The sequence below is a fragment of the Maylandia zebra genome, linkage group LG5 (assembly GCF_041146795.1).
Source record: "Maylandia zebra isolate NMK-2024a linkage group LG5, Mzebra_GT3a, whole genome shotgun sequence".
Taxonomy (NCBI): domain Eukaryota; kingdom Metazoa; phylum Chordata; class Actinopteri; order Cichliformes; family Cichlidae; genus Maylandia; species Maylandia zebra.
In genome coordinates, this window is record NC_135171.1 from 37,760,964 (window position 1) to 37,787,394 (window position 26,431).

At 42.3% G+C, this 26,431-nt stretch overlaps 1 protein-coding gene across 2 annotated transcripts in view; it reads left to right on the forward strand.

Moving 5' to 3' along the window:
• Positions 1–4,220: 4,220 nt before the first annotated feature.
• ppp1r16b (protein phosphatase 1, regulatory subunit 16B) overlaps positions 4,221–26,431 on the forward strand; it is a 100,636-nt gene continuing 78,425 nt past the window's right edge. Inside the window, exon 1 of one of the 2 annotated variants that reach the window (XM_004547674.5) lies at positions 4,221–4,377. The gene's annotated coding sequence lies outside the window, so the exon portion shown is untranslated. Of the gene's footprint in view, positions 4,378–7,388; positions 7,518–26,431 lie in introns of those variants that run through there. The other variant, XM_004547675.4, reaches the window with a different exon arrangement.

Below are 26,431 nucleotides of genomic sequence, written 5' to 3' on the forward strand. Positions count from 1 at the left end.
GACTCGGCTAAAGTTAGTAGCATGCTTGTTGTTTTGGTCTTTGCACTAGGATGATGTCTGCGTAAATGTGCAGTCATATTCGTTGTGTTCCCACTAGTGCTTTCAGGTTAATCTCGTTGAAATGACCTTAACGCCACAACACGGCAAATCTCCGTTAACGAGCTACCGCCGATCGCCCCGTGTGTGGGGCTAGACGGCCAACACGTTAACGAGCTAACTGCGCTAACACACTAGTTCCCACCCATGTAATTGAGCATTGCATGGCACATCCAACATACTGTTTTACTTTAGTCCATGACTCGCTTACCTTCAGGGTCATACGTCACATGAAAACCAAAATAATTCCAAACGCCAGATCTGAATGAGGGTGGGGGAGGTCCATGTGTCTTGCTAGCTTGCCCTGCGCTCTTCCTTCTGACTATGCTGTCTGTGTTGAGTGCTCAGTGGATCTGCGCTCGACAGTGCAGCCTAGGCGGAGTAGTCGAACGCAGATTCACTGAGCGCTCAACACAGACAGCATCGTCGGAAGGAAAGTTGATAAAATAAATTACAAATGTTGTATTGTTCGATACATATGCGTACCGAACCGAAAGCACTGTATCGAACGGTTTAATATCGATACGAATATCGTTGCACCCCTAATATATATATATATATATATATATATATATAGATGAACAGGCACATGGGTCAATACATGAGCAGGACACAGAAAGGAATTGGCAAGAATACCAGAGGCGCAAAACACCAGCTACTGGTAGACAGAACAGTCAGCCGAGACTGCAAGACCAGACTGACCAACCTGTGCACTGCCTGGATTGATTACAAGAAGGCCTATGACTCAATGCCCCACAGCTGGATACTGGAATGCCTAGAATTGTACAAGATCAATGGGACCCTAAGAGCCTTCATCAGGAACTCAATGGGGATGTGGCGTACAACACTAGAGGCCAACTCCAAGCCCATAGCACAAGTCACCATCAAGTGCGGGATCTACCAAGGAGATGCTCTGTCCCCACTGCTGTTCTGCATAGGCCTGAACCCCCTCAGTGAGATCATTAACAAGACTGGCTACGGATACCGACTACGGAACGGAGCAGTTGTCAGCCACCTCCTGTACATGGATGACATCAAGCTGTATGCCAAGAGTGAACGAGACATCGATTCACTGATCCACACTACCAGGCTATACAGCAATGACATTGGAATGTCGTTCGGACTGGAGAAGTGTAGTCGGATGGTAACAAAGAGAGGGAAGGTAGTCAGAACTGAGGGGATTGAACTACCAGAAGGCAACATTGCAGACATAGAGGACAGTTACAAGTACTTGGGGATCCCACAGGCGAATGGGAACCATGAAGAGGCCGCTAGAAAAGCTGCAACCACCAAGTACCTGCAGAGGGTCAGGCAAGTCCTGAGGAGTCAGCTGAATGGTAAGAACAAGATCCGGGCCATCAACACGTACGCCCTGCCCGTGATCAGGTACCCTGCTGGGGTAATAGGCTGGCCAAAGGAGGAGATAGAAGCCACTGACATAAAGACAAGAAAGCTCCTTACCATGCATGGAGGGTTTCACCCCAAATCCAGCACCCTGAGGCTGTACGCTAAGCGGAAGGAAGGGGGCCGGGGACTGGTGAGTGTCAGCACCACAGTCCAGGATGAGACAACGAACATCCAAGAATACATTAGGAAGATGGCCCCAACTGACCGAGTGCTCAGTGAATACCTCAGGCAGCAGAAACCCAAGAAAGAGGAGGGAGACGAGGAACCATCATGGAAGGACAGGCCCCTGCACGGTATGTACCACCGGCAGATAGAGGAGGTGGCTGATATCCAGAAATCCTACCAGTGGCTGGACAAAGCTGGACTGAAAGACAGCACAGAGGCACTAATCATGGCAGCACAAGAACAAGCTCTGAGCACAAGATCCATAGAGGCTGGGGTCTATCACACCAGGCAAGACCCCAGGTGCAGGCTGTGTAAAGATGCCCCAGAGACAATCCAGCACATAACAGCAGGGTGCAAGATGCTAGCAGGCAAGGCATACATGGAACGCCATAACCAAGTGGCCGGCATAGTGTACAGGAACATCTGTGCGGAGTATAACCTGGAAGTCCCAAGGTCAAAATGGGAGATGCCCCCAAGGGTGGTGGAGAATGACCGAGCTAAGATCCTGTGGGACTTCCAGATACAGACGGACAAAATGGTGGTGGCTAACCAACCGGACATAGTGGTGGTAGACAAACAGAAGAAGATGGCCGTAGTGATCGATGTAGCGGTTCCGAATGACAGCAATATCAGGAAGAAGGAACACGAGAAGCTGGAGAAATACCAAGGGCTCAGAGAAGAGCTCGAGAGGATGTGGAGGGTGAAGGTAACGGTGGTCCCCGTGGTAATCGGAGCACTAGGTGCGGTGACTCCCAAGCTAGGCGAGTGGCTCCAGCAGATCCCAGGAACAACATCGGAGATCTCTGTCCAGAAGAGCGCAGTCCTGGGAACAGCTAAGATACTGCGCAGGACCCTCAAGCTCCCAGGCCTCTGGTAGAGGACCCGAGCTTGAAGGATAAACCGCCCGCAGGGGCGTGCTGGGTGTTTTTTTTTTTTTTTTATATATATATGTCTCTTTTTTGATTAATATAGTTTCACAATGATCATTCTGCTTTTCTCACTTTCAGCAGTTTTAAAAAAAGTCCTTGACATTTCATTTTTGCATCTGAACCCTTTTTATTCTACATTAGTCCCACATTTTTGCAGTACTCTTTCCAAAGCCAGTAATGTTTTTCATAAAACTATAAAACCATTTGGTGTCTAAATCTTGAAATAATGGTCTTAGTTTTTATTTACTGATCACAGATTTGGATTGATTAACTGCAGGGGTGTGTCTAGGAAGGGACAAGGGGTGGTATCACTTCCCCTTAGAAATATGATTGGTCCCCTCCTCGTGCCTCCCCACCAAAACCGTTGCACTAGAGTACCGTTAATCTTACAATGCCTAACAACACCATTGGATGAAAGCACTGATTGGATGAGTAGGAATGTAGCTGAGTACATTCAATCAAGTACTTGAAGTAGTACTACACTGCTATCTGATTTTTCTCCACTGTATTCTGAATACAATTACTTCATTTTGTACTCTATACTATTTATTTTAAAGCTTTAGTTACTTATTATTTCTGGATTGCATTATTATGGACCAAGTTACTTAGAAACTTGATCCAAATATTTAAGGTCTACAAATACTGCAAATATTTAAGGTCATGAACATTACAGACATATATATATCTCAGCAATTCAATAATTATAACTTACTAATATTGTGTATAGCAGCGGTCCCCAACCCCCGAGTCGTTTGGTACCGGGCTGTGAGAGTTGAGGCTCGGGTGTGAAATTTGTGGTTTTCAGGGTTTTTATTTGTTTTTAGCGTTATTTTTTTTAATTGTTTTTATCGTTAACTCGGTTTCCCTGGGTCTTTTCCCGTGTCTTATGAATAAATCTTCTTTTTTTGGTACCGGTACTGGTCTTATTTTGTTATATTTATCCGCGACACCTTAAAGGCCAGTCCGTGAAAATATTGTCGGACCGACAAAGGCGCAAAAAAGGTTGGTGACCGCTGATGTATAGGATCCTAAAGTTGACTTTCACATGTATACATTTACTTTATGTACTTTAAATATATTTGAATATACAATCTGTGAACTATTAAGCTATTTAAATAGGATTATAACCTTTAAAGAAGTAAATAAATCTATTATTTATAAAACTGTTCATCACAAGGTTATGTTTAAATTCTTTTACAGCTCCACTTTTCACATAATAAATCTGCTATAGGACGCTGGGCTGTGGAAGATCTTGAGAATTTGTGGTTTTTACAGCAGTTATCTACACTTATCAAATATTACTGACCCAACATTTTGGTTTCATGCGCCCTTCCCCCCCTTTCAGCTGTCTTCATGGTCCCCTCCTGTGCCACCCCATTTAGAAAATCCTGAAAACGCCCCTGATTGACTGCCCTTGCATAGTTGCACACATGTGAAAAACCCTTTAACTGGTCCTGCAGTGACATTTGCACCAAAGCAATGGAGAAAACCCGTAATGTATGTGAAAGGGTGCCTCCGCGGGCCACCACTCTGTGCACCACTGCCATCCACCGTGGCTCCATCAGTCTCCGCCTCCTTCTTAGCGCCGCCCTCAAGGAGTGACTTGGTGTTGAAGCACAGAGAGAGAGAGAGGCACTCTGCAGACTCACACACACACAAACAGAGACACACACACTCTGAGCTCCTCACACCAGCTGCTGTCTCTTTACTAACGGGACAACTTTAAACCTCCTGGATACCACAGTGGACCCTCTGCTCAGTGTGAACACCCCGGACTGAGGTGAGTGCAAACATCCACACATGTTGCCAGCTCTCTTTCTATTTCGGGTGTGTTTGCCGTGGACCGCTTGAGACTAAACCAGAAGATGGAAGAAGGGAATTTTTTTTCCCCCGTGGAGGAAAAGGGGGCAGTAGACAGGCAGGAGGAGAGGCATGTCCGGCTACTGTTGGAGCACTCCGAGCTAGCGCACTTTACCGCCTTTAGCGGGTCACCAGACGCCTTACTGAGCTGTAATTAAACCGGTGAAAAGCGTCGTTTCCGCTGCTGGCGCCAGTAAACACAACAACACGGGTTGAGCGGCTTTAACATCTCCTCATGGATGTTGGTATAACAGCGCTGCGGTGACACACATGGGTCTTCCCCCTCCTTTAGTCCGGGAGTGCTGGCTGCCTGCTGCTGGGACACCGGGACTGTTTGCAGCGGGCGAAGCTGCAGATGTTTATTTTGCATTTACTTTGTGAGTTTGAGACTCCCACAATCCAGGCTGAAAGGACCGATGTTCAGGCTTTACGTGCCGACGAGCAGAGTCTTCGTCTTAACTTTTATATAGGACATTTTCGTATGTGCACTCATACAGTTTCCGCTTTATTGTTACTGTAGCATGCTCACTTATTCCTCCCCTTTATGTGATTTGAAATGAAATATGTAACCCTTATATGTATGAGTATAATAAAGATGTACTTAAAAATGACCCTAAATGTTATATTAAATGTGCAAACTGCCCCTTTTTGTCCATCACCAGTGCAAAATCCTGCAGAATAACCAGCAAATGCCAAAATCAGCCATTAAAATCACTAACAGTACTTTTCATTGCTGATTTGTTTGATAATCACTTTATCCATTAAAGGATTTGGTCAAATATATTCAACCAGGGTTTAAGCATTAGCTTATACTCCCCTAAATACTGCCTTTATCATGTCATAATACACCCGCCCACACCCCCAAATCCCTAAATTCATCCAACAGTCCAACAGTCTAAAGAGATTCACTTCACAATGACCTCAGACAGAAAAGAGCTTGAAATTCTCATGTAAGCAGCTTTAACTGGCAAATATGTTGGCTTTTTTTTTTCTAACATAAGTGACTAAAACGTTTGAAAATGGCTGCTATTTTTATTTCATGACCACAACCCGTTCTGTGCTGGCTACAATGCACATCAGGCCACATTAAACATCTGTTTGACCCTCCCAGTGCTGTGATGACATCAGTAGTGTCCTAATGTGCTGCTTCCAGAGATGTGCACCAAACATCATCAGCAGCATTCATCTCGTTTTGTGCCAGGTGTACCCGTTGCTAAGACAGGTGGGCTTCTTGCCTGGCTGTGTTACCTTTAAATCTTTGATGTGTGGAGACATCCTGAACGCTTTCCGCCTGCTGTTCCTCTCAGCATCTGCACTGGCTGTTGGCTTATGTTGGGGAGTGACGGTTCACTCTGCTGTACTGCGTGCATGTCTGCTGTACATGCATGCGACAACACAAGAGCGACGAAGCGTGTCTGTACACGCGAAACATCAACACCCAAATCTTGGACTCCTGCAGGTGTGCATCACAAACAGGAGTCCGGATTGTGCTGCTGCTAAATATACTGTGCAAGTTGGTGCTTAACTAGATAACCACTGACTACCAGAGGTCAACTGTACCAGCTGAGCTCACTCTGCGATGCAGATAGAAATATAATAAACTTGAGGGTGCAACCCTTGTGTGACAGGTAGCAGGGAGGCCCCAGGAGGGATCAGAAATAAAGAGCAGTTAGACGGCATTCCTCTGCAAAGTTTTGTTGCTGGATTCGAAAGGATATCTGGATCCAGATTAGTTTGCAAAATTTTCATGAAGAAAAAAAGTTTGTATTTGTGAATATATGAGGCGACTCCAAAAGTTTATCACTTCTAAATTGGGGGCAAGCTGTGCCTTTAATGCAAATTTGGCCACACTGTTTTGAGTAATAATGCCGATAATCAATCGAACAGATAAATTCAACCCCCAGCTGTTGTTATTTCAGGTAACAGCGACTGTCATCCCATCAGCTGCTGATTAATAGATCACACATTAACAAGGTCAAAGGTTAAACTGGTTGAACTTTAAGCGAAGCGCTAAGATGTAAAGTCTATATCTTTGAAACATGTAAGATGTGGCTGTGAACTGATTTTAGTGTAAAAGTTAAACTTTAGCTGTGAAAAACAAGCAACTGACAACTATTAGGGATAAAATAAACTGGAAAATACAGTGAAATCCCCAGAAAATGTTGAAGCCTTGTAAATGTACTGTAACTGCAAACTGCCTCTATGTTGGATTAGATCGAAATCGAAACTGTGCTGATAATGAATTTCTCTCTGTGAAGTTATGCGCGGTAACAGATGCCACATTCAAGCGTAATATTGTGACGTCTGCCTGCCGTTATTGTTTAGCTCACACACAAACCCACACAGGCACATTAACATGGCACTCGTCCACATTACCAACAGCAGTTATACAGAGTAATGGCAAAATTATATTCCTGTGAGTGTCTGAGTGAGTCGTCTCTGATCTCTAAGGAGCCCCATTGCTATGCTTCACTACTCCCTCCTCACTGAAGAGCTGCCTCCATATATTCTCTGCAGCTTTGTGCCCTAACTGATGTTTAATTATTCCAACACGGTGATTTGACTGTTGCTCATAAAATATTGAAACAGAAACAGCCCTGGAGGGATGCTGAAACACTGGCCTCGCTTGATACTTAAATAGGGCCTGCAGTGAAACGGGGCATCAAAGCGGGTCAGCAGAAGCGTGAAATAAAACTTGTGTTTCTTTGTATAAATTGGAAATCTGTTTCTCAGCTGCTTGCTGCTAAACAGGTCTTATCTGAGCTGCACCCCAAACCAGTGCGCTTTCTTACTATGGATAAGCGATTATAGTAGATCAGCGCTCTGATTACAGCTAGGAGCAGGCACTGACTGCTAATCTGTGGTCTTAATACTAAGACAGGCAAATCGCAGGGCAGCTATCAAGCCTACTTAGAGGTCCTCAAAGTCCACAGCCGTCTCCTAAGGTGTAGATTTGTTGATTTTTGTTGCTGTCTTCAGGTTGACTTGAAAGTGGGCTTGAGTGTGAATGCTTTTATTTTGCGGTTGGGTATAAATCACCAGGGAAGGAATGCTGGTCAGGTAAATTTGCTTTAAGTGCACTTTCAGACCTCTAATTTGTTTGCTCTGCTCTAAATCTGTAGGTGATTTTGTAAACTTTGCTATGGTTTCTTGTAAGGCAGGGAAAATCCAACAAGCCAAAATATACCAATGCAAACACTATGCTCACTGGTCAGAAGAGCAGAGTAAGATGTGAAGCAGAAGGTCCCGCGTTCATAGTGAGACCTCGGTTTATTATCTGCTTTGAGCTTACACATGACCTATTTTGATTGATCATGCAAGAATAAAAAATGCCCGTCACAATTTTCCAAATTCTGACATAATGTAGTAAAATGTTTGGTTTCGTCCAACCAACAGGCCAGAATTCAGATTCTTATTTTCCAATCTAAGAAAACAGGCAATCATTCAAACAGGTTGGCTTTAAAAAAACTGCATGATTGCTAATTGTATTCAGTATGCTTTAATAATCCTTCATCTGTCTTTCATCATCACACATTTTCACTTGTGTGGCGTTTCTGCATGTATTCATCTAATTTATACTCTCCTCTGGACCGTCTGTGAAGTGGTGGGCTTCAGCTGAGTAAATACTTAAGTGATCAGTGGGAGTAATGGCGGATCCCCTGCTGACTGATGCTAGGATATCTTAACCCCCCCAGCCCCCCATGCGACCCCTCACTGAGAGGATAAAACCACAAACATCAGTGCTTTGCAGAGATGTGCGTTAGCTTCTTTAGCACCACGCAGCCCTAATCAGTCTGCTCGGTGGGTGGAGGTTTAGCTGCAGAGCATTTAATCTGCAAATGGTCACTGTCCACTTAAAAACCAGCAACTCCAATGTGATTTTTTTTTTTTTAAAGATGCCACCTGAATTGAACCTGCTTTTTCATTTCATTTTGGAAACGATAAAGTCGACAGTTCAGGTGCAGAGAGCTGCGATGTGCCTCTAAGCTGCTGATCAATAAGACAGTTGCACACCGCTTAATGTCCCAGCATGGGGACAGCGGTGTAAATGGATTTGTATTTATACACCACTTTTCCATCTTTACTGAGAACTCAAATGGCAGTTGTACCGCCACCTTCTCGCTGCATTTAGCAACTTTTTTTTCTTCTTCTCTCGCTCTCTCTCTCAGAAAAAGCTTCAAAGAAACATGTACTCCTGTGTACTGACATTACCTTTTTTTTTTTTTCTTTTCTCAACGAGGTCTTGCTCTCCCGGCGCAGGTACAGCTCTCCCTCTGACTCTGCTCTTTCCAGCAAGTGAGCGAACAGCGAGCTTTTACCTCTGACAGAGTGCACAGCTGAATGGAAGAGAAAGTATGACACATTCTTTGGTGTCTAAGTTTCTCTCTCAGTTAACATTGTACGTCTGCAGCCATGGTCGTTAACTTGTTTTGTTGTGTAAGGTGATTTTGAGTCCCCGGCACTTGCACGAAGCTTCAAATATCCACTACTGAAAGTCCAAAGGCCGGCAAAATGGCTTTCGGGACAGTGCTGCTCCCGCATAGTGAGCTTTTGAAAAGGCCATAATTGTGTTTCTAGTGACTGTCAAAGCTCAACCAGAGTCCCCTCACAGCGAGTCTGACAGCTTCTCATGGCTGGTTAGCTCTGACTAGCAGCTCTACGTCTCTGCCCAGGCTACATTGTATCCCCTGACCCTCCCTCTGTCACACACTAACCACAGGGCCTCATCTCCTACACTTGTTGGTCTCGCTCCCCTGCTGTATTTTCTGAATATCATGGAGGGGGACCTGCATGACTTTGAAGAGGTAGATGCCCTTAACACTCGTCATTGATGTTCTTATAGCAGAGCTAAAGGTTCTATTTTGACTTTTCTGCTGTTGCCGTTAAAGCAAAAACAACACATCTTTATAGGTTTTCATGCTTATAGAGTGTCTGTAAGGATTTAGGGTTTTGGCTTTTTTTTTTTTATAACCCCCTGCTATAAATATACACCTTTCAGCCTATTTCTCTATGTGCTTTTTTTCTGCAGAGACAGACCTGCCAGAGTAGTCAGTCAAGCAAGCTAGTGAACAGGAAGTGAGCTCATAGAGTTTGAGGCTTGCACTGTGCTCAGGAAGGCATTTGACTGAGGGGGGATTGTAAAGGTTTTTTCCTCACATTGTTGTGTGAAGCACACTGAGCCTCTCTGGTTTTCTTTGAGTTCAACATATGCCTCTTTGTATACACATGAAATTCTTGGATTGTTTTGTGCTGTATTGATGGTATTGTATCTATAACCTACAGATACCAGGCAGTAGTAAAAGGGCTCTCAGGTGAAGGCTGCAAAATAGTCGCTGTTCACAGAGTGTCGTGCTTTTATTCTGCTCTCCTGATGAGCAAAATGGCTCTTAGATTAGACGACCACAGCTGTTGCACTTCAAAGGGAAAATTCAGCCAACATTGAAAGTGTTGTTGAAACCATCCTTGGGTCTGTGTGTGTGTGTGTGTGTGTGCATCCCTGCTTTTTGATGGCTTGTTTTTATGAATTCTCCCTGCATTGTTGGAGATGGTCCCTTTAATGTCTGCTTTGCTCTGTCTTGCTTCTCTGTCTGTGCCCTGCACCCATTGGTCTAAAATTGACCGCATGCTCTGGTGCTTGGTCGTGCCTGGTCGTGCCAAGGCTGCAGTTGCACAGTAATTGTGTGTGTGTGTGAGTGAGTTGTGGTTTGAACTCTTGCGTGGTTTCTTCTGCATTGAGCTTGCATGACCGTAGATGCATCTCCAAGTTTGTCCCCTTTTTCTTTTTCCTTTATTTTTATGAGCAACTTTGCTCAAATCACACACACACACACATATATATTTTGCCTGTTGGTGTTCTGTGAGCTTAAAAATAGTGCTAACTGATTCTCTGTAGCTTTGATTCCTTAACTGTAGGATCTCTTCAAAATGTTTGCATCTGTATCTCTTTAAAAATTGATGAGTGAGCACAAGTTTATCTGAAAGCTTCCTTTTAGTAAACCTCACAAGAGACCAAATGTTTTAAAAGTGCATCAGTGTCTAGACATGATGATGATCTACATGTCCTTGCTGATACACAACACTTCCAGCATTAATCTACAGAAAGGACAGGGAGTAGAGCGGTACCACAGTTACAGGGATGTGGTCATTTCTCTTCTGCTGTGGTTCACAGTCGCTGCAGGGCTGTAGTCCTCCAGCTATCTAATTACCGTAATTGTCGGGCTATAAGCCGCTACTTTTTGCACAAGCTTTGAACCCTGCGGCTTTTAGTCAGGTGCGGCTTTTCTATAGATTGTCCATGATTTTTGTGATATCGTAAGACGATTTGTTTTGTTTGTTCCGCTGTTGTACGGCACTACGTTGCCTGGCGGAAGGATCGGGGTTCAAGAGTGGTGTGTTGGTCACATGTCCATCCGCCAGGCCGTACAAGTAGCGCGAAAAACAAACTTCAAAGTAGCGCTATGCGTTCAGCGGGAGGCGTGGATGATGAGCGGCGATAAACTTGCGAAAAGCAAGTTATGCTCAACTCCACCGGTGGATTCTGACAGCGTGGAAAAGTGTGCAAACATCCACGATCACCAACGGATTTCGAAGGGCTGGACTGCTGCATGATGGAGAGGAGGACACCGCCACGGCCCTTCAGAGGGTGTTCGACTCCGACACTGACAATGACAATGAGGATTATCTTTGGTTTTGAAAGTGACAACGAAGGAAAGAAGCTGAGAGTGGATGACGAAGCCATCCTGAGCCTGTTCGTATCCGACACTGGAGAAGAGGACTTTGGTGGTTTTAGTGCGCAGGAAGATGGTGGTGAATGACTGACTTTTCTTCTTGTTAAAGATGTGTCACTGCACCTGAGCCTAAAAGGTAGTCTGAATCTATTTTTCTGGTGTGCTGTAGGTTACTGTTATGTACTGCATTTGTTACTCATTTATGAAGCACAGCACATGTGCAAATATGTACCCATAACTTGATTTTCAAAATATTAATAAAAGGGGTGTGTCTCCAAACAGCCATCTCTTTCCTGACAATTCGCTTTGTGCATATTCTCTTACATATGATAAGTCAACATTGAAACACCTGCGGCTTTTGGTCAGGTGCGGCTAATGTATGTACAAAACAGGATTTTCCCCTGATTTTAGCTTGTGCGGCTAATATTCAGGTGCGCTTTGTAGTCCGGGAAATACGGTACCTCCTCTAAGGATGTTTTTATGTTTTCCTGCCTTATCTTGAAGTTGTCTCAAAGTGTCTTTGATTTGTGTTTCTTTTAAAATGATTTTTTTGATGTTGCAAACGGTGATTTTATTACAATTCTTCGTTCATTCTCATCTACTTTAATGCAAAGAGTGGCATGCTTATTCCATAATTATGTGGGGCAAGTTTCATTGAGATTAAAACAAATACAACACAAGTAAAAACCAATTGCAATAATTCCATACAGACAAGTGAGCGTGATTAAGAAAACACAACATTTTCTAACATTAACGTGACAAATTTAGACTGCTAGTGTTATAATTGTTTTTTCTAAAAAAACCCCAAAAACTCCGTGTCTGGTTGTTCAGCTGAATTGCTTCTGATGATCTGCCTTCCTACTTATTTGCTTTTGTTCCAGTCTGTGGTATCATTTACTCTTTCATAAAGGTTTTTACCTTTCTTATTTATCATAATGTAATAACAATTTCTATCTTTCCTTTCGTCATGTGCTATGAATATAAGCAACTGAAGTATATACCAACCCTCAGTATTGGTTGGTTGGTTGGTATTTGGGGCAGTGATCTAAGCAGAGATGCTCAGGCCTTCCTCTCCTCCAGCCACATCCTCTGGGTCTTTTGGGGAATACCAAGGTGTTTCCAAGCCAGCCGACAGAGAGATTTAATCTCTCTAGCGTGTCCTGGATCTACCTTGGGGTCTCCTCTTGGTAGTAATTGTGGGAAACACTTCACCTAGGAGGCATCCAGGGGACATGTTCTTGAAATGCCTGAACCCACTCAGTGGCTCCTTTCAGCATTTAGGACTAGCTCTGCTCTCCTGAATGACCAAACTCCTCACCCTGTCTCTAACGATGAGCCCAGACACCGGTCGAGGGAAGTGTACTTCTTCTGCTTGTATTTGCGTATTCATCTGGCCATGATTAACAGCTCATCGAGATGATCACTGTGGGAGTGAACTGCCCAGTACATTGGAAGCCTCCCTTGTGTGCTCAAGTTTCTCTTTACCACGATTACTACAGAGCAGACACTGCAGAGGTTCTCTCACCAAATACAACCTTAGCCCCTATCTCTAAGAAACACATTTAATATTCATATGTTGGTATTTTTCTATTTATCAAAAGCCATATTGTTATTGCCATAAATAATAATATTGTTATCAATGTTACATTTTGCTGGTCAGATGTGCTATTTGCCTTCACATTTCTGCAAATCTCCAGAGTAGGGGGGCAAAGTTGGCGTGAACCATTAGGCTGAAACATCCACATGAACAGGAAGTACACCGGGTGGAAATAAAGTGGAATTATCCTTTAAGAAACCCCCAAATGACGCATATGCTCATTCACCTTTCACTCACGGAGGAGCATCAAATTGCCCAGCAGGAAGAACAGATTGTGGCGCTCTTCTCTTTTTCTGCTTTTCTGAATCTAACAAATACAGACGAATATTTGCTTTGTAGAAAAGTAAAATGAGAAATCGGCACGTAATCTCTGACTCTCGCTCTGCCCGCGGTTACTGGCACGGTGCAGGCTCACTGCGTACTCATCTTGGTTTAGTAGTGGATTAGAAGTGACACTTACTGCAGGCTGGCTGACTCTAACCCTTGTTTACTCTGGCTGGGTTTTAGCCGGGGACTCAAACCGTTATTAAGCAGTGAAATGACTCGAATGTAAGGCAGAGAGGAAAGAAAGAATAGGAGGGAAAATCTAGCAGGGACAAAAACCTAAAGAGCAGAAGATATTTCCTGAATCTGCCTGGAGATAGAGCACACTGACTGCAGCAGGGTGGGTTATAGACCCTCGAGGCCAGGGCGTGTCGTGGTCAAACCCTTATATAAATAAACAAAAAGATGCTTCTAAAATAAACACAAATTGCTCGTGTTAGTGTGCAGCGGATTGACGAGTAACTCCACCCAGGATCCGGAGCGGACAGCGGGCGCTAAACATGAGCTGCTGTCGTGTGCAGGTCAAGCTTTCCTTTGCTTTGGCGTCAGGCCTTTTGTGAGACGCCCCCACACTAGAAAAATGTGGTCCTACAGAAAGCACCCGTTTCAGATACACGCCCAACTCAGAACTTGAGGGAAAGAGGAGCAGTGTGATGTTTTCTAAAGGAAAGTTAAAAAGGTGTATGCTGTGGGTCTCTCGCGCTCTTTTTTTTTTTTTTTTTTTTTAAAGCTCTAAACCTGCATGCTTTTATACTGATGTAACAGAAAGCAATGGGCTCGTGTGGGCAGGTGAAATAAAAGCTGTACATTTGTACTAAAGGAGCATCTCAAAGAATGAAAAGGGCCGTCACGCATTAACGAAGATGACAAGCAAATGCAGCCTACAGATGCACATAACAACAAAGCAGAGTAAGGAGAATAATTAAAGTGTTTTTTTGGACGTGGCAGGGACATGAATCTTTACTGCAAAGTGCCCGCCGGTGAGAGGAGGTGAGTTATACTCCTTCAAAGTTTGCTTAATGGACTATAAGACAGGAATACAGATGACTCACACTAGATCAGAGGACTTAAGCCTCTTATACGCAGGGAACTTGCAAAAAATCTGTTAAATTAGCTGCAAAAACCGATAGTTCACACCTGCTGTAGGTCCCCCAGTGTATATAGAAATGACAGCTGTGTTAAATATATTAAGATATTTTTGCCATATGTCTCGTCTGACAATAATGACAAAGTGAAATCGCATCCTGTGAAGTTTTGGACCACTCGTAGCCCTCCTGACATTTATGTTCTCTGTTTGTCTCTTGTGAATGAGGCAATGGAAATTCATGCTATTGCGCTAATTGACTGCTGATGCAAATGGACCTTCAATGGCCGACCCAGTAAAAGACCCCAAGCTTGTGCACTTTGGATGTAATGAGTACAGGACAATTTTCAAAACTGGCTTTACAAATATTTTATGAGGAAGGAAATGCATTTAGACATGAAAGGCTCGCTCCATTTATTGATTAGTGTCTTCAATTTGTGTTGATTAGCAGAAGACTCAGGATGATTTTTGATAATTGATTAATGGTATTTTCAAGCCAAAAATATATCAAACTGTTTTTGTATGCAGCCTCTTGAATGTGGAGTTTTTTTCCCTGTGTTTTAAATAGTTCTGTGCTTTATGGTAAGTCAAACAAATTAGCTTTTTTTTAGTACTAATTTCATAGACCAAATGCTTTAAGAAGAGAAGTGAAAATGATATCAGTCCAAGGTGAACAGAAGTTTGTCTGTGTACATAAAATCTGCCCTTCTCTATCCTATGACTGGAACCGTCACTGCTTTTGTCCTCATTAAAGCCATGGAGGAAGATTGCTGCTAATCTTAATATACCCCCAACCTTCAACCTTGTGTTCTGATGAACCCCTGCCTCTAAGTAAAGCAGATAACAAACTAAAGCACATACTACCAGATTAAAGTGGGCAAAGATGGCTTTTGGAAATGTGGGATTTCTCCTGCATGGAGGAATTTTGTGGCGTCCCTCCTTCAAAAAGTTTTAAAAATGGTCTTCTTGCTAAATATGTGCTATGCTGACACACTGGACACCTAGAATAGTCAGATCCACTTTAGTCAGATTGTATGTGTTTCCCAGTGAAGTGATCAGAAGTCGGGAAGACGGACAGATCCTGGAAGCATGTCTCTGAGTGGCAGTCCAACCTCAAATGTAAACCAGTATAGCTGCTGTGCACGGCAGAAGATTGTGCATAAACCAAAACTAAACTTTTTTTTTTTTTTTTGTATGTATGAATACTTCAAATGAACAAAAGGTTTGACTCCATCTTTCCCCAACATGTATCAAGCTTGCTTTATATTGTGAAGTAAACAAGAAGGGCTGGATTTATGACTAAAAAACAAACAACACATCGCACATTGTGCAATTTGGCTCGTTGGTTAAACACGTCAGCATTTTTGCACAACTTCAACATAACTTTGCGTTGGTTATTCTTTCCATGTGTTCGTAGTACACCTGCTTTTAGTTTACCTGTTTATTTATATCTTTGCCCATCTTCTATTTTGGGTAAATACACAATTTAGAGAGGAAAACAAATGAGTTAGAAGTGAGAAAACTCATTCTCGATACCAACCACAAGAAACCCGTGAAGAGCAAACAAAGTGTTTTTCTAGCTCTTCTTTCCTTCCACTTTTTATTCACATCACAAAAAGGAAAGAAAACGAATGGTACAACTCAGCCTGGCTGAAGTTTCGAGAGACTTCATGCCCATGCAGATTTTGTTGTACATTTCAGTTGTTTCTTTTTGAAGTTTAGGTGCACTATTTGGATGCCTGTCTGAACAATGACTGGTGACATCTGCGTGCTTCCTTAGAGAAGGCTGTCAAACCTTCACAGGCAGTATGGAGTGTAACGTGTCTTGTCCTTTTTAAACTTCTTTAAATGTTGGGATGAATAAAGAGCGTCTTCTCCCTTCACTCAAACCAAGAAAAAAACCATTAGACTACAAAGAAGCAACCAATGTAAAAGAAGTTTAAGGAAACAATTATTTAGTTTTTAAATATGTATAATGTTCTAAAAATCTATCAAATCTACATGCTACAAGGGGTTGGAACTCTGTTGCACTGAGACTGTACACTGTCCGTACATTACATTTTAAAATGCAAAAGCAAAATTATTTATTGTTCTCCTTGAAAATGATGCGAAGTGATGTGAGGCACGTCCCAGCTGCTGAAATGCAGAATTGAAGATGCTATAACCGTGGGACTGTTGATGCAGTGTTGAGCTAGTTTTTTCAGGCAGGACCATGAATTAAATTAACAGGACTTATACCCTGCACGACTGTAGGGCCAGCAGTGTTTTGATGCAGCCATAAATATGTTGGTCAGTAGGTCCCTGCAGGATCAGCTCTGCCAGAGAAACACAGATTTACTGCAAGATTGCTGGCTCGGTACTTACAAACATAAAGTAAACAGCTTATGTTGACGTAAGCTAATGTAACTGGTGTGCTTATGAGTTGACTTGAGCTTATTGCGTCACATTTTTTTTTTTTTTGAAGTGGGTAATCGAATTGCTTTTGAGCATTAAAACCACAGGCACGAGAGAGGTTTTAATCTACTTCTGGGTGCAGACGGTCAGTTGAGGTATCCTGTGGCACATCAACTCCTTGCTTTTGTCGATATGCAGCGGGCTTTCTACCTCTGCCCTGGTTCATTACGGCAAGGGAGACAATGACCCAGAATCAAGTTGACCTGAGTGCTTTAAATCAAGGCTTCACCAGAGGAAATAAATTCTCTCCCCAGCAGCACGCCCAGCGCCAACTAGGACAAGTAATCCAGACAGAATAAAATCGTCCTTTTAGAGGGCGCTGAGGGAGAGAGGGATGAAGGAAGACACAATTGGCAAGAAAGGAAGAGAAAAAGAAAAAGGATGGAGAGGTATCACATGGGAAACCAGTCAGAGCAGTCCCACAGAAACTAAAATAAATAAACATTTGAGCTTTGTCTTCTTCACCTCTCTACAATTTGTTTTCCATATTTAGATTTTGTATTGAATGTTAGTTTTTAAGCTTTTTAAGTGTGTCTCTAGTCCTCTCTCCAAGAGCCTGGTTTTGGCAGATGTTTCTTCCTGTTAAAAGGGAGTTTTTTCTTCCCACTCTCGTCAAATGCTTGCTCATAGGGGTTCGTCTGATTGTAATATTACTGTAGGGTTGAAGCGATGGCTGTTGTGATTTGACACTACATGAATACAATTGACTTTAGTTAAATTATCTAAAAGACCGACCATTAGAATGTTTGCAAGCATGTCTGATGGGATTAGCAGACTTGTTTGCTTACTTTGATAGTTCGTAGTTTACATCACCAGTTTTAGATGATATGTAAATAAAAAAATGTTCTTGTAGCCAAGCATGGTGTGTGAATTAATGGGCTTTAGAGGTGCTTGTAGGAGAGATGGAGCGAAAAATACCCTCAAAATTCTATGATGGGATATTTCAAGGAAATTTACTGTAATGATTTTTAGGATGAATTGTGTGATGGAAGTGAAGGGCATTTTCTATCTGTCTTTCCCAATGAGCTACTGTCACTGATGACAGAATGCTTAATTCAAAGTGTTAATCTATTGCCACGAGGCGCCACCAGCAGCTGCATTAAAGTGAATAGTAGTTAAACAGTATAAGTCATATGTAAGTGCAAAAATAGCCTTGGAAGTTTTAAGTAAAAGTATAATAGAACTGCTTAACATTTCAGTTTAACAGTCACTAAAATAACTTGTAACTTATCAGGAGGATGCACAATATTGTCACATAAATGAAAATATATCTGGTAGGTCTCTAAAGTCGCCACTAGGATCCAGTCACCTAGTGGTGCAGATCTGAAACTACACAGGCATTTAGGTGGTAAGGCATGTTGTTGATTTGCTGTCTATTGCTTTTGATGTCAAATCCTCTCCAGCCTTAGGTATTTAAAAAAAAAAAAAAAAAGAAGCTAAAAATAGTATTATTCGCTACTTCCTTTAACACAATCAGGTAGTCGTACCATTTAACTACATCGGCACCGCTCTTTCTATCATATGGAGTGCAGGACGTGAGAGCTCCAGCGATGCTCCGTTGACTCATTTGTTTACTGTTGGGCCCCTCATCACCGGCTGCTGGTTATCTCCTCCTCGCGTGCCATCATATCCTGGTGGTTGATTGTGTGTTTGTGCCACATCCATTGAAACAAGTTTCTACTTTCCACCTTCAACAGGAATGTTTTTTCTTGAATATTTTGAAGAGTACTCTGTTGAAGTTGTTCCCTCCAGGCCTCGATGGCCGGTGTCCTGCAGGTTTTAGATCTCACCCTGTGGCAACACACCTGAATCAAAAGATGAATTCATTATCAGGCCTCTGGAGAACTTCGAGACATGTTGAGGATGTAATTTAGCCTTATAAATCAGCTGTGTTGGATCAAGGACACATCTAAAACCTGCAGGACGCTGGCCCTTGAGGTCTGGAGTTCCCCCACCCCTGTTTTAGACAAACCTAGACTACCTGTTTTGGAGTCTGTGATAGGCTAAGCAACCAGCTGCTAGTTTAATGTAATATAAATGGCATCTCATCAAACTGCTGACGGCAGTTTTAAAAAAAAGTAAACAACACTATTAAAATTAACCCTTTACAGCCGATCGGAGCGGGCACGCTCCATTTTGCGTAACTATTTTTAAATCCCGGTAGCTCTGCAACCACGTAAGCTAGCGCAATAATTTTTTTTGCATATGAAACCGGAGGAGTTGTACTTACATCTTATGCCATCAGCTTGTCCTAGGTCACAGTTTCCTTCCACATATAGCTTTGCAAAAACTGCATAAAAATCACTTGCAGCAACAAAAACATGATATTCCAGAAACACGCTTCGCCGATCCGATCAGCTGTTTGTAACACTTCCTACGTCCATCAGCGCGAACTATCACATGACCGCATGACCTGCCCGAAACCGGAAGTGACGTCATTTTGCGGAAATGTAGTTTTTTTTACGATCGGGGCCTTATGAGCCTATACTTGTGTTTTAAAAAGTTATGTTTGAGTTTATGACTTTCTGTGTCGTTTCTGGGATGCTTAGGACTCATATTGCACTGCTGGAAATAGTTTATTTTGATGCATATGCTGTTATTTTGCAAATTTTCACTATAATATTTATTTTCGTTTTTCCTGCAGTGTATAAAAATTGGTGTATTTCAAAAATAAAACTATGAAGACACTCAAAATAAATTTCCTGTGGTGGGAAACTAGTTTGTGCAACTTTTTTGTATTTACAGTTTTGAGGGATGAGCCTCTTAAATTTCTCTAACTAGAAATATATGTTAAAAAAACAAAAACGATTTTCAATTTTTTTGTAGTTTATTGCACTTTTTTGCAATTTATGTAATTACTATGCACCTAATGCAGACATATTATTAAAGTTTGGGCTATAATGGTTGTATTGATGTATAGCAACTTGAAATGCTCCCAAAAATGGCTCCACAGCATGTAAAAATATAATATAAGCTCTGGCGGACTTGGTTCTATGGTAGGTCTTAAAGGGTTAAGGGTTTTTGATGTTTTGTACTGAAAGACTTTAATATTCATCCAATTAGGGCATCAAACAAGAGACATTTTAGTAAATTATTCACATTTATGTTGAAAAATATGAAATTACCCAGGTCTACTTATACAAAATGTCTTTTGTGTGTTTTTGTATTCATGCATTTCTCAGATAAAACTTTATCAAAGCTGTCTCAGCTTTTAGTTGTCTCTTTGTGGTGTTGCAGCTCACCACTATAACCGAGAGACTACCTGTTTTCAGTATTTGACTTCAAATATCCATTAACATCAGCGTCTTCAACCACACGTGTGCGTGCGTGCGTGTGTTTGAGCGCGTGTGTGCATCTCACCAGTGCCTGTTCGGTTTTCTGTTTATCTGTTTACGTACAGCAGCAGCTGCTGCTCCTCTGCTCTCTCTTTTGCTGCTGAGTAACAAGGTTTCCTCTTTACTCTGTTTTCAGCGAAAAAAGGAAACTGCTGCTGTTGCTACTGAGCGAGTGGAGACTGGCGCCCAGAACATAACACAACATAAAACACGGACAGATCGGTTCGTTGCATCAGAGCCCATAAAAACAAAATTTCCAAAAAGCCTTGGTCTTTATTTCTACATCTGTGGGGAAGTAGAACGACAGCACATTATAGACGTATCATATTCGTACTTGCACGGTTAATTGAACAACTGCAGTACGATACAGTGCCTGACACTGCACTGAAGGTGTGATTGTGTGCGTGTGTTCCTGGCTCTGTCAAAATGCAGACCTGCCTTTTGTCAGTTTGACCACATAGACTAGTTTGACACATCCAGGGGTCGTGTTTCGGTTAATGAATGTGTTTTGTCAGAAAGGTCAGGTGTCGAATCTTGGTGTTACAGTCAAAACTAACGGCTTCCTGTTTTAATTGCCGTGTGCTGTGTCATTAGACGTTTGCGCCGTGTTTCTTCAACACTAGGTAAGGGCTCAGAATAATTGGTAGTGTGTGATAATGAGGCCTCTGGGGTAAAGCTTAAATCTCTTTAAAATGCTGTCAGATGAGTTAAAAAGCTGGTGTCACTGTCTTATAATTATCAGATGATGCCACCTTTTTCATTTAATAGTTTTTGGCTATCCCTTTCCATCATTAATGATAACACTGCAGTACTTAACTTGCAGAGAACAATCAGAGAAACAACACTGCTGAAGAGGTCGGAAACACGAGGTGTCGTGCACCTCTATAAACCTCCCTGGCTGCACGCAGGTGTCTCAGCTGCACAGTGCTAACAAACCAGCGCTGTCCAAATCAGCAATTAATGGCTGCAAGACATCACAGCTCGACTTTCTCCAGACTTTATCAGACATTGAAGGACCCAGTCAGCTATGAATTACTTATTGAAGTATTGCTGTTACAGGCTAGCAGTTTTACCTGCTTAGGAAAAGTGACAGTATACTGTTAGAAGTAGAAAGTAATTCTATTAAAAAGAGACTGTACAGTCCAGGGACTGCTCTGTGACAGGCTTATGGAATCTTCTAGCCTCCCAGCCTTTCAAACACAACATAATGATGGAGAGCACGTGAATTCCAAAGTCTGCGAGGACCAACTTCCCGGTTTAAGTTTAACTGAGTGTACTTGCTGTAATTGTGTGGCCTCACAATTTAAATAAAAGATGTTAGTTGTGTTTATTTTTGGATTTATCTAAAACTGATGATGTACCAGCCAGTATAATCTTCTGTTTTCTGCCTAAGCTACCATTCTCAGAAATTACTTTGTATGATTTTTAAAATATGGTTCTTCAGACCAAGAAGTTAATAGGCCAGCAGTTTGAAATTCATCACACAACAAGTCAGCTAATGCAGTTTTAGAGTGGGCCTGCACTTCTGTTGTGATCTAGGTCTGTTTATACCGCCTTTCTGTCATTTCCCCATACCGTAGATACCTCTGACATGACCTCATAGTGTCACAAATTTCCCTCTCCATGATAGGGCTGACATGCTCCATCTTGTCATGGAGAGCAGATTGATAGCCCTTGTTCTGCTGTGTACCCTTAGTAGGCTCCATGTTGTTTTCTTTATAACTTTATCAGCCTCTCACATCACTGTGGAGGAATTTTGCCCTAGCTTTCGTTAGCGTTGCTTCAGTTCATTGAGATTTGGGGGCATTTGTTTGTGCACAGCTTTCTCAAGGTCCCGCCACAGCATTACAGTCAGATTGAGGTGTGTTGTTTTTTTTTTTTTTTGTTTTTTACTGGGCCATTGCAAAGCTTTGATTCTTTTTCTTTTTGTTACAGATTTGCTGCTGTGTGTTGGATCATTGTCTTGTTGCATGACATAATTTGGGGCAAGTTTTAGCTGTCGGAGACGCAGCGGCACATTTGAGTCTAGAAAACTTTGGTATACAGAGGCTTTCATGGTCAACTCAATTTCTGCAGAGTTCCCAGGTCCAAATCATCACTGTGATTGACGGTTGGTACAAGGGCTGCACAGTAAATCGACTTTTAATCTCAATAACAAACATGATTGAGCGAACATTCCAAAACCAAAAGCCAATCAAGTGCTGTCAAAATCATTCAGCTTTTTTTTGTATTATTATTATTACAGCTTTTAAAAAAAAATCTCATAGGTTTTATTTTATGTGAGGCACGTTCTGGTTTTGTACGGGTGACCACATGCCTGCATAGGCCAATCCCTGCTGTTTCTGCAGTGTGCAGCTTGAAGTGTCCTAGGCTAGTGTGGATGAGTAACACTACGCTGAAACACAGAGCAACAAAATTCAAATGTCGGGCACATCTGAGGGTGAAGAGCATGGCCTTTGAAGTTGATCATCCATTCACTTTTTGGTAATATTTCCCCTGGCAATCATTCCCAACAGGCCAAAATTGTTCAGTCTTTTTCTAATTGTACTCTTATGAATTTTAATATCTAATGTGCTAACTGAGTAGTGTAGAGGTTTTCTGAGCAGTGCGTGATCTGACCTTGGGAGGAATTTGCTGGGATTTCCACTCCTGGGAAAATTAGCGACTGCTTTGAATGTTTTCCATTTGTGAATAATCGGCCTCACTGAAGAATGCCGAATTTCTAATTGTTATAAGCCTTACCGGACTGATGGACAGTAACAATAAGATCATTGCTCAACACTTGCTCATGATCAGGAAATCAAATGCATGTGATTAGCAGCACTCGGCTTTAACTTACCCTCTAAGCAGTAATGGTGTTTTTGGTTTTTCACTCGCTGATTCTAAATGTTGGGTTAATGGTTGTTAAATAAATAAATAGTTGGTGTATGTCATGTTTGTGCGTAACTGATTTTAAGGCCCACTAGGGACCAGGCTACTTTCATTCTGATATATAAAGCCTTATAACTGAAGGAGAGCTTTCTCCTTACCAGGACTATATATATCCTTATCAGTCCTCATTAGCACTTCCTTCCAGATTAATCCATTAATATATACCGCATACTTAATACCAAGTGTTCTGTTATGCAAAATGTCCGCTTTGCTCTCCTTGAGTGCAATATGTTATTTGAGGCCGTCACCTTCAGCAGTGCCAGTGAAAGGCACAGTATGCTGACAATTACTGTGCAGTCCTAATGGTATGGATTTATTTTTTCTCTCTCTGATGCCATCAACACTTTTGTAGGGCTCAGTAATGAACCCAGAGCTGGCATTCGCTTTGTAAAAGTCTTTGCCGTTCAGCTAAACTATGAAATAAGCAGGGAGTCATTTCATTTCTTTTCTTTTTTTTAACCAAGAAGCTATATTTCTCATTGTGGACATGAAATTGGATTGAGCTCTTACTGCACAAAATAATCTCATTGTACTTTTCCAGAAGTGGCATAAAAAGTTGACATAGATTGAAAGAGGCGCTGTGCAGCGCTCAATCCTCCATTTCACACAGAAGCTCAGAGAAATCCTGTAATAAATTTCCCATTTTTTACTGTAATTAATAGTGAAATTGTCTCCTCTGCCTCTCAGTCCTGACAGGCTTTCTGCGGGGAGTTAAATCTTCGTATCTCTGCAGTGAATGATGGTGTGTGTCACTTGTGCGACAGCTGTAACTCCCTCTGCCGTCTTGCTGAACGGTTTCGGTGGTCTTTTTAATCTGCTTGGCCTGTCGATGGCATTAGCAGGTGATTAAATGAATTAGCCTGACCCAGAGACATTAGCACTGGGCTGGAACTCGGGGTGTGAGGGATTGAGGGAGCTGTGGTGGTGATCGGGGAGGGCGCTGGCTCTTTCTGCACACACAGTTTATCATGACATAGAGGGGTTTGTACAACTTGCATGAATGCGTGCACACGTATAGAAAACACACAGACACGCGCTCTGTCAAACACAATGGGGTATTGTATGTGTGACACTACCACTACTGTGTCTCCACGCAGTACGTCCTGACACAGCACACGCCCTCTCGCTGCTAAATGTCATGTGAAGTTACTGACATGATTAGTGTATCAAAGTGGGCCAAGTGTGTATTCTCACGGTGACAGTTACGTGATGTGAATGCTCCAGGGTTGGACAAATAAACAAGATAACGTGTTTGATAATCATTTGAGTCACTTTTTGATACAAGATAACTTTGTAACTTGGGTTATCTTCAGCCTGCCCTAATTTTGAATCATTGCAAACAGAGCACCTTTGCGATTCGTTGTGCTTTATTTTTGGAAACAGTCCAAAATTCCGATGGAAACTGCTGTGCGTTAATGTTTCCGTCCTTTGATGAAAGGCTTTGTTGTTGATGTTTTGCCGTCTGGTTGCGCGATTTGTGTCTTTTGACCTTTCTGGCTTTACATCTGCTCGTGACAGGCAGAGACAGATCAGAGCATTGCAGCACATCATGTACAGAAGCATCCACATTGAGAGAAAGCGGACACATGCATCGAGTGAGTTGCTGATTGACAGGGTCACGGCCGTTGTGGGCGGAGCCTTCTTATTTTGGCAACGGTGCTTTCAGGCTTAGAGGGCAGCTGTGAAACTTTATACCGTTTAATTGCCATCTGGTGAAGTAAGTGCTTGTTAAGGCGATCTATTCACTACTTGAAGAAAACTCTCATTGGAGTTACAAGAAGTGTATTTGTAATGCATTATGAGGGCATTTTATGATGATATTAGGCATTCACGATGGAATAAGTGACTGAATGTGAAGTCATTAAAAAGATAGTGGCTTCATTTGAGATATTATTAAAGTCTTTTATAAGCTGTTAAATAGAGAGGTGTGCATACTTGGCATATTAAAAAAACTTGTGTTTTCAGTGGGAAAAAAATGACCTCTATGCTGTTTTTAGTCAGCACTGATTCTACTCGAATACTGACACTGCTTTTGTAGTCAGCCAGCATCCATTTAAGCTGAACGCTTATCTCTATTCATTGTGTTAAAAACGTTCTTCGTCAAAAACATTTTAATGAGCGGCTGAGTGGGACAAAAGGGTGATATGAGGGGGAAACGGCCTTTAGGTGTGGGACCACTGGGCTTCGTTTTCAACTTCAGACCTGTTTATTTATTCTATTTTTTTTTTTTGTGAGCAAATGTGCTTAAGGACACTGATGATGGTGCTCAGAGAAAAACATTCAAAATGAGTGACTGACTTGGAAATTCTAATAGATGAAATGTCATTTTGAAGCAGTGAATAGAAAATCGTGCCTACCTTGCATTGCCTCAGTGCATGGGGGATTAACTTTGTGTTCATTTGTGCTGCTCCTCATAAACCCTTTCTTACAGACTACACTGGGTGTATCTACGTGGGTGGAAGAGAAGGTCTTGCATTTTCTTACAATTAGAGGAAGTCTTCTAATTACAGATAAAATGCTCAGTCGGTTCCAGCTGGGCTCTGTGTTCAGTGCAAGTTTGTATTATCGTAAAAATGTCTGTCCTGGTCGATCATGGTGTCCAGTGAAAACAGCAAGTAGAGTTCAAGTCTGCAGTAACTGATTCCTGTGCAGATACCTCAGCAGCTGATGCATCAGTTCACAGCAACCCAACAAAGCTAATGTTTGTTTTATTATAAACATCTAAAAGCAGGGGTGGGTTACTTTGTGGAGAAAGTAGAGGCGTGTGCAGCATAAAAAGTCTTTAATCTTTCATAAAAGGTGTTTAACCCGTCATACACTTTTTAATACGAAGCATTTAGCGTGCATTAGCAGTAGCATAATCCAGGCTGTGTTGCAGACAAATGCTAGTCATTAGTAGGGATGGGTATCGTTTAGGTTTTATCCGATACCAGTACCAAACCGGTACTTTTGAAACGGTGCCGGTGCTTAAACGGTGCTCAAACTGGTGCTTAAAGAATGGAGAACACAAAATTGGTCCAAAAACCTCTCATGTTTAGCTGTTTTCCACTTTTTCTTTGGGCATTTTAGCCTTTTTGGCCAGGGTGAAGGGAGTATCTGCCATCAAACAAGAAGACAGCCGCATGTAACTACGACGGTGTTTGCTAGTTCACCTTACATGCATTAATGTAATAACTTGGTTAGCCTACTCAACATAAATTACACACGAACAACGTTAAGCTACTCACGCAGAGAAGAACGGCTGCTGCTGCCATCATCATCCGTCATCATTTCTGCTACACTGGCAGGGCTAGGGGCCAGGACGCTCCTCTTCGGGTTCTTGGGGGATGTTGCTAACTCCGGGTCCGATAACAGGCACCACACCCGCAGTAGATGTGCCCGGTGTGAGGTCTCGCAGCAAGCTATCAAATACGGCGCATTTCTCGGCTTTAAAAAAAGCCTTATGCGTCGCCAGGTGTTTCATCAGATTCGAGGTGTTACCTCCTTTGCACAGTATCAGCTTAAAGCACTTGTTCTAGGCT